The following is a 10245-nucleotide window of genomic DNA, read 5'->3' as shown; positions in this document are numbered from 1 at the left end:
AGGAGTCTTCCGTTGGATGCAGGAATGGAAAACGTTTTTAATTTTTTCGTTTTCGTTTATTGATTTGAAAAACATCGTTTTTGATTAACGTTTTTAAAAACGTTATTTTTCCATATTGTTTTTGACTAATGTTTTTAAAAACGTTATTTTCCTATTGTTTCTAAATAAAGTTTTTGATAAAATATTTTTTTTTTATATTATATTCTTATAACTTATAACTTTTAACTTTTAAGTTATAATAGTAACGTGCAATATAGAAATGGACTTAAAAGTTGAAAATTAAAATTAATTATTCTTAATATTTAAATTTTAAATTAAAATTATAATTTATATAAAACAAGAAAATTCAAAATTTCTGATTTAAAATTAAAATGTTTTTAAAGTTAAAGATTAAAAAGTAAAGACAAGTGATTTTTTTTTAAAAATTGTTTTTTTCATGGTATAATTTAATAATGTATAATACTATTAGATATTTTCGTTTTCATTTTTGATTTCGTTATTCAATTTTTTTTCGGTTTTTGGGATTTTTTGTTATCGTTTTTCAGTTGGTTTTTGTTTTATTAATTGTTTTCGGTTTTTGTTTTTTTTTTCGTTTAATAACGTTTTTTAAAAACGTTTTCCATCCCTGGTTTGATGAGAGGTGGTGGATAAATGAGTATGTTATTTCATCTGAAATGGGCTGGAGCTTTTACTTTTAAACTTGGATATAAGGGCTTAAAGTATTTCGTTGAATCGTATTTGTAGTAGATTATTTGGGTTAATTGTTGTCTGTATCGGTGTATTTTTGGATTTGAGTTTTTATTACTAAATTCGGTTGTATAGTTTGAATTGCTACTTTTTTTTAAAAAAAGTTTTTTTTCTGCTTGTTGGGAAACTATGGTTTCATTGTTAAGTTTGCTAATTTGGTTGTTTCGTTTTAAACTCATAACGTTATAAAAAATTGGTTAAAAATGGTTATACTAAGGTCATGGGTGTAAGATAAAATAGGTGAAAATTGCATAAGGTTACCTAACCTTATATTTTTAATTTTTTAATACTTCTATTTGGTAGCTTCGTTATGCTCACAGTATAAAGATAAGTGATAAATAAAATGATTTTTTTTGCTGTAGTTTACTACCTGGTTGCATGATCAATCACTAAACATTTAACGAATCAATATTGAGCTAATGTCCCTTGTTCCTTAAACATGACTTAATGGCCCATAAATGGTACATTACATTTTATTGAACAATTAAATGAATACATTTTTAAATGCATATCAGAATTTGACATAGGTAACGTTTTCAATTTCTCTGAGATAGATAACATTATAATATCATTGCTACAGTTATTACTTATTACTAGTGTCTCGTGTAAGTGTCTGCGAGTGGGGTACTGCACAAATTTCTATATAGTACTAGATGGCGAAATCACGCCATCAGTTAGCTATCAGAAGGTCGGTTGACAATTGCATGGTATTTTATATGGTAAATAAGATCATTATGATTTATGTCGTATTGTATTTTATTAATTCTATACCTGTTGTTTAAAAAAAAAAATATTTTACATAAATCATTTTAAATTTATTATTTTATTTTACCATTAAAAACTATGTTATTCCTAGTACATTTTGTATAACAAATTAAATATTTTGCCAACCAACAAAATGGTAGCTGTCCGGCTTCATGGATAACAATGTAAATTATATAAGAGTTCCTTATCTAGTGTAATATAGTAGTCTGTGGAGTACCGATATCGGAGAAATGTCGATTAAATAATTATATTGGGATTGCCTGTAGTCGGTGTCACACGTTTGTGGTCAGTCAAAAGTTTTAGGAGGTGATAAGGATCGAGATTAATAGTAAATACGACGTTTTTGACGCTGGTACCACTAATTTGGTAACCCGAAGATTATTTCGGTCTCATTTCGGAAGACTGGAGGAGAAAAAGTTGTTGAAATGTTCTATGGCCGCGATGAGCTAGAATCTGCCATGAGTCATGAGTTCATGACCCTTGTAAATCGGTCCCTGAACGGGATACGTTTCCGCGTCGTTTGCTGGTGCTTTTTTTGTATGTAACTTTTAACAAACAAAGTGTATAGTCATTAGTCGAAGGCCGTATTTGAATGTGTAGCAAGTCAGTCATCGTAACGTGTAAGACGAATAGACGATATACCTGATTGCGCGGTGGATCGAGTGTTTTGTGCTGTTGCATGTTACTAATAAGTAATAATCATAATTAAGAGAAACCAACGCCTATAATTTATGTTCAGTGTGCTATAGAGTATAGAATATAGGTGCAAGTTATTGGAGTATTTGGCCATTTGGCCCTCGGTGAGTGTGTATATTGCATTGCGTATTAATTTATTATTTTAATAATGTTTATAGTTTTAATATTTCTAGCCCTACTTACTCTGCACAAGTGTTGTGTGGTCCGTCAACCTCGTCACAACCATAAGCATCGTAGAGTTGCAACAACAACAAAAACAACAACAGAAACAACACGTTAAACTTCAGTTCGTAAATATGAAATTATATACAATATTTTTAGTAACTTATATTATATTCTTTTGTTGTTCCTTCTAGAAAGTAATTCTCCATATTTGTGACCTACCTATACCTATATGTAAAATTAAATTAGGTTTAATTTTAATTTTGGCCTTATACCGAATGAAAAATTACTTCACATCATATATAATATATATGTTTATCGCCTTTATTGAAATTTGTAACCCGTCGTTGTTATAAATTGTATTTTAGTTGTGACTTATAGCATATTGCTTAACCAATTTTTATCTCAACCAATTTGTGATTCATTTTTATAAAAATAACAATCAACCCCCTATATGTCCTAAAAAACGAAGTATATTTTCAAAAAAAAAATAACACTATTTAGATTTAAAATATTTTTGTATGATCAAAATGATTGCATGCATTTAGTATGATATATGTATGATATAAAATCTGTAAGTATTTGAAAATCGGCACTGGAAATCAGAAATTGCAGATCATAAGATTGATTCGATATCAAAAATTATTTCCGACAAAATAACATTATATTTTGTTTCTTGAACACCACTAGAATTTTATTATTCTGCGAATGTTGCAGTACAATATGCTTAAAAAAAATACTGAAATAGGAAAGTATAAATTAATAAATACATAGGTACGTAAGATAAACATGGTTTACCGTTTAATAATAAACAATTGCATAATTAGAAACATATACCTAACTATTGAAATGATTATAAAGCACATTTTGCTGGCGCCTGACTAAGAATTTGTCATAAATTGTTTTATGAAATTATAAAAACAAAACACTTACTTTTGAAAGGTACAATTCAAATCTACTTCGCGGTATCCTATATGAATAATGTAGTATGAATTTAAAAAACAAAAACGGTTTGGTCACTACTAAGCTTTTAAAATAAACGTACCTACAATTTTAAAAATCAGGGATATGCAGTTTAATCATTAAATTTTTTGCTAGTTTACTACTTTTAAAACATTGTCTCTTTTATAATTACTTAGTTTTACCCTGCAGGTATCTTCGTTTTTATTGGTTACATTCGAATTTGTTTATAAAAATATATTATGTGTTGTCTCAATAGTGACATATTAATTTTAACTTTTAGCTGGTTAGGTATCTCAATTACATAATTTATATTTAAACAATAAATTGTCAATATAAGTAGGTAATAATAAACACAATTAAATAATACTGATAATACAATTTTACATTTAGTTACTCTCTTCTATGTCACTTTAGGTTACGAGGTAAGAAATTATATTAAGTTCTAAACAAGTATAAAAGTTTGGTGGGATGAACCACGAGTCCACAAACGAATCAATTTCTAACTCGTTTATATAGTTATAAGTCTATTACAGCGGCTATTACTTGTTAGTAATACGCGGTTTTATATCCTTAGTTACTTGAAGGCTGAGATAAAATAAGTTTTTAAACCGCGTACTACGGGTTAGTAGGGAAGAAGGATAAAGTTGGCGAAAAGCTTAAATATGAAATATTATACGTATATAAAAGTATACTACGATGTTTTATAATGTTTCGAGGTTAAGAGTAGACAAAAGTGTAGTAAACGAAGATTGAATTACCGTAGCGAAAATTATTATGGGCATAAGAATTTTCGATGAATCGTTTTAAATTTTGATTTATGTCATGATTAGAATGGAATCGATTATCTATAGGAATATTATTTGTAATTATAACGCGTTTTAAGGACTAATATATATATTTTAAAGCATATTTATCAGTAAATTCAGCACGATTTTGATTAATCACACCTTAGATTTTACGCAAATATTTTTACAATGTTATTAATGTGACATTCAAATTTAAATTTTGGATCAAAAAATTTAAATATGTTTAATTTTTTAAATAAAATTAGAAATTAAAAATGTATTTAATAAACCGGTGTAGTATTTCACCATTGATATACTGTCATAATATTAAGTTATCATCACAATCAGATGCCGCAGTTTATAAAATCGCTTTAAGTTCAGCCTTGAGCAAACTTGATATTTTTCTTCCGGAAGTAAACTTTAAAAATCATATTATAATATATGATTTTGTTAATAAGTAATCATGACTACAAAAATGGTTAGAAAATCTGTTAAAAATTAAATATCTGTACCCACCTCCAAAACATATATATTTTCAAATATTATACAGTTAAATACTTAATTAAATTTAATAAAAACAAAAATAATATCACCATATCTTTTTAAAACTTTAAACAAAAATGATTTTTTCCTGTTAGTTATTTAAAAAATATAAAAAACAATACTTTTATCACTATAGTCTTGAATATAAACAGTACAAATATACAATTATAGATAGAGTCATATAGTTAAAATTTAAATTAATCAGACTTATAGTTATATAATTATTTTAGTATTTAATTTGGTCGTAGAATAATTGAGTCAGTCATTAGGAGGTACGTAATTTTTTGAGTTGTTATGAATGATCCTATTTGGTTTTAGGTATTTTTAAACTTGACTTGTGTAGCTGGTCATACATTACAGGGGTCACAAAATGTTTTCCTTTATTTATTTTTTTTTGTAAAAATCTAGATCAGAATTAATTCTATTTTTCTCGTAAGTCGTATTATTTAGTTATACAGTGTTGAAACTTGAAGAGACGTTTTCGCCAGTTAACATCTGTGTAAATATTATAATTATTTGTATCTCTTCTTATTGTTAAATAGATCTATTTATTTTGGCACTATAATTCGTATCCTTATAATCTTTATTATTATTACCCTGATGAGATATTCATTTTCCGCTTACCTATAGATCGACACAAGTCCTCGTAGCTATTATAGGAGCTACACCGGCGCCAACACTATAGGATTTTATAGCGACCTCCAAAAAAATTAATTTAACCAGGATAAAAAAAGTATAAAAAAGTTGGATAAGTGTATGTCGCTCTGTTGTACGGTAGGTTACAAGTGGGTCACTGTACAATGGATGGTATTAAATTTGAATTCAATGATATAATATCATTGATCATTGTATACGAAAAACTATTTTGTGTGGAGAAGGTTTGTCGCAGTGTTGATATTTTATAATATATTTATACTGTTATTACAAATTATTAATAAGTTATTATTAATAGGGTAGGTAGCCAGTAAGTTGAATTAATATTATAAAATTACAAGTAAATAACTAAAATCGTTATTCTTGGTTATTTAATATATATTTTTGTCCAAATGTGAACATAAAATAACTATAAAAAAAACTGTGTTACAGAATAATTTACTCACGTGGAAGTGTGGAGCATTGTTTTAAATCATTAATCCCTAGCTATAAAAGTAGAACATTTTATAAATGTTAATATTAATAATCAATAACATTATTCAACTGTCATTGTAACAATATATTAGAAGTCTTGTATACATTTTCAAGATTTTTGACTCAACGAATAACATTTTATTGACATCTATAGAACAAAAACCAAAAAAATTGGAACTGAAAATGTCCGTAAACAGCTCAAAACAAGTCAAAATATTTTGAATATTTTATGGTTTATAGCAAATGCTAATACAGTAAAAGCCGCTTATTAGAAACACTTTGGGACCAAAGTGAAATATGTCAATTAACCGATTGTTTCTAATAAGCGATTTAAATGTCCTAATATACGGGCGATCCGTCCTGGTACATTTTGTTTCAATAACACAATTGTATCAATAATCCGCGTTTCTAATAAGCGGCTTCTACTGTATAAATATTTAGTGAACATTTCATGTATCGACTGTCATTTGTTTTAATAACCAAAATATTAATTTAGTAAAATTAAAAATATTGATTTAGTCGAAAACCGATGTTGCGCGAAAATTCCCGTTTTTCCTTAATTTTTTTTTGATGTTTCCCGGCGCTTTTGAAAACTTTTAAATTTTTATCTATCCAATGCACCAACTACATTCACTTTCCCATCGAACAAGATACTGAAGTTGAAAATTGTAGCATTATTTATCGACTAATTATCGTGTACAAAGAAACAAATCAAAAAAAAAAAAAAAACACATCATTGTAAAACAATACATTCATCGCTCCGCTCAGAATCTAAAAAGGCAACGAATACCAATTTGTTTAATAAAACTTGATGATGAACTTTATCAAGCTCCTGTGTCAAATCAATATATATATATATATATAACGTCATCAGATTCAGGTAAAAAATTAAATATCTAGGTTGCTAATAATGATCTTATTTTGACGAAAACTATGTTGCTGATCTATGATTACATTATTTAAATCCGATAAAACCTTACTATAGAAACTATCACTATTGATTTCAATATTTTCGGCATAAAAAAACACAACGGTATTGCCGTATCGGAAATTATAAATATTGGATACACTTAAAACTTAAAAGCCCGTTAAACACCTCAGTGAATATCCCCGATTACACAGTCTGCGCAAATCAATGTATCTATACTAGGCAGTGTTTGGAAAGTTCACTTAAAAACTGACATCGTTCACGTTCAATGTGTATAAAATGATATCATTCACGTCCACGATAATTATTTTTACAAAGGAACAAGTTTCACATTCATTAAATTATTTATTTTAATATGAATTGCTATCTACTATAATTATGATAATTTTTTTTTAATTTAATTTTTATATTGAATGTAGGTACGTATACTAATGTACAATTCACTAGAAAAAAATAATTTAATTTGTTTGGCCTGTGAAACGTTCTGCGTTTCATCTAAAAAATATGAATTTCGTTCACGTTCACACTCTATTTATAAGAAATGAGTGACGTTGACGTTGTCGTTCACTAAACATGAACGTGAACGCAATGAACGCACGTTCACGAGCACGATCTTTCTAAACACTGCCTATAGGTATAATATATTGATGGTGTTGATATAAATTAGATATCTTTATTTGAATATTAGTTTAATATGTAAAAACAAATTCATATACATAATATATTAATACATCTGGTTGATTTAAATTAGATATTCCTATAAATCCAATGTATTATATAAGATTTAGATAAACAAAGTTAGTTTGTATTACATGTATGCAAAACATAGTGAATATCTTACTAATAGTTTTGGGGATAATTATAATAAAGATTTTCCGTGGATATTAATAACAAATTAATTAACCTCATTTGTATAATATTTTATTTAATATGTTTCTGCTATATGGGAAATACGTTTTAATGATTATAATAACACGGCGACATGTGTATGCAATTTAGCTACATGCCTTAATTGCGTGATATAGCTTAGGCGTATTATATTCTAGTGGGCTGCAAGTCGCAAGACCGCCGTAATTGCTCATGAAATATGTTAGTCCTATAACAATATCATATTCTGCCAAGCCTTCGTCCGTCGCGCCCGAAATACTTAGCATTAAGTATAGTTTGGTACGTTTCTCTAACATAATGAAGCTACGATAAGCTCGACTAACGACCATCGTTCAGTAGGTTGCTAAATGCATATAGACTTCTTAACCCATTTAGGTGGTCTAAGCGTATTATGTATAATTTTGAACAATCTTAAAAGAAAATATCTAAATATCGATCGCGCCATCTTGGGGAAGAAATACTAGAGGTCCTCGTGAAGACATTTTGTACCATTCCGATCGGTTTTGTAAATATTATATAAAATATCTATACTCTTCGATAGTAATTTAAATACTTGGAACCGATATTTTTTTAATTTTACTGCAATTAAAGTTTAACGAAATTAGGTCTACATACCTACATGTAAAAATACAGAATTTCCATTTTTCCCAATTAGACGACTTCGTCAACTCTGTTGCTGTATTTTTTTACCACTTTAGTGTTTTATTTATTTTTATGTAGCGATATTATAAAACTATAAGAGAGATATGAAAACAAGGCCATCGAGCTCGAACTGTTTTGGGGTTGGATTTAAAAACGTCGGCTGGTGCCTCGCACACCCGGTACACGCTTGTAATTTACGAGGACTGTACATATTATGTATGCTAAATGTGTTAAATGTATGAAAACAAGAAACAAATTATAAATTTTTATTTTCGGGATGTTTTTAGTTTTAATTGCCCCTTAACCTGCAGAACTACACCTACAGCATACAATGCAATAACAGCGAAAGATTATGAAAAAAAAAATAAAAATGTTTAATTTAATTATATATTTTTTTCATCATATAACGTTTATAAAATAAACATTTAATTAAAAATTTCTATGCTTGGCGTTTCGTATACATTACGCGGCTGAATATATTATAAATTATAATGCATAAGATAATAACAATGCGCCAAAGTAGTATTTGCGATGTCCGTGGCTACAGCTGCAGACAGGGACTAGTTTGGTTTTTTACGACAAAAGCCGTGTTATAAAATGTCCGATTTAATATGAACGTTGAATATATTCTTATTAAATCGGACATTTTACCGTTTGGGAAATATATAATAAAACTGATTTAACATATCTTTGAATACAATGTGACATATAGGTAAATATGTGTCGTGTTTGTAATATATTTAGTGTATATACATAAGTATATAGGGTAGCTGCAAACGTTTGTGTACGCATTTGTAATAATTCATAAACATGGTGTAACAGAAAAACCTGACAAATGAAGTAACTTTTGTTTAATTTTTTTCTACGCATAATTTATCAACACTTGCACTATATGTGTAACATTTTTAGATTCTGAGTGGAATGATGAATGTATTGATTTTACAATGATGTGTGTTTTTTTTTTTTATTTTTTTTTTTTATTTATTTATTTATTTTTTTTTTTGTGTCTGTCATCGTCTTTTAGGACAGTAAAAGTGCTTGGATTTTCTTAAACTGTACTATTTCTGATAGGAAAGTGAATATAATTGGTACTTTGGGGGGTCAAAAGGAAAATTTTTCCAATAGTTTTCAAAAGCGCCGTGAAAAAAAAAAAAGAAAAATTAAGGAAAAACGGGAATTTTTACGCAAAATCTGTTTTCGAGAAAATTGATTTTGGTTTTTGCTGTAACTTTAAAACGAATGACTGTAGATACATGAAATTTTCACTGGTTGTTTAAATTTCCATTTTCTATACATGATAAAATGTTCAAAATATTTTGATTTGTTTTGAGCTGTTTACGGACAATTTTAGTTTCCAATTTAATTAGTTTTTTTTTCTATGAATGTCAATAAAACTTTATTTGTTGAGTAAAAATACTTGAAAATTTAATACAAGGCTCCTACTATATTGTTTCAATGAGATTTGAAAACTATTAAAAATCCTTAGTCACAGTTTTTTTTATTAGCATTTAAAGTTCAATAATTGACAAAATATGTAAAAATCACGAAAATTAGCAAATTATTTTGAGTTAATAATTCGTAAAAATTTTAGATTCTGAGTGGAACGATGAATGTATTGATTTTACAATGATGTGTGTTTTTTTTTTTATTTTTTTTTATTTTTTTATTTTTTTTTTTATTTTTTTTTGTGTCTGTCATCACCTTTTAGGACAGTAAAACTGCTTCGATTTTCTTCAACAGTAACTTTTATGATTGGAAAGTGAATCTAGTTGGTACTTTGGGGGGTCAAAAGTAAAAATTTCCCAGTAGTTTTCAAAAGCGACGTGAAAAACAAAAGAAAAATTAAGGAAAAACGGGAATTTTTACGCAAAATCGATTTTTAACAAAATCGATTTTGGTTTTTGGTGTAACTCTAAAACAAATGACCGTAGATATATGCAATTTTCACAGGTTGTTTATATTTGCTATTTTCTATACACGGTAAAATTTTGAAAATAT

Source organism: Acyrthosiphon pisum, chromosome A1, assembly GCF_005508785.2.
Source record: "Acyrthosiphon pisum isolate AL4f chromosome A1, pea_aphid_22Mar2018_4r6ur, whole genome shotgun sequence".
Lineage (NCBI taxonomy): Eukaryota > Metazoa > Arthropoda > Insecta > Hemiptera > Aphididae > Acyrthosiphon > Acyrthosiphon pisum.
The sequence above is the reverse complement of the archived record's forward strand: the minus strand, read 5'-3'. Positions refer to the sequence as shown.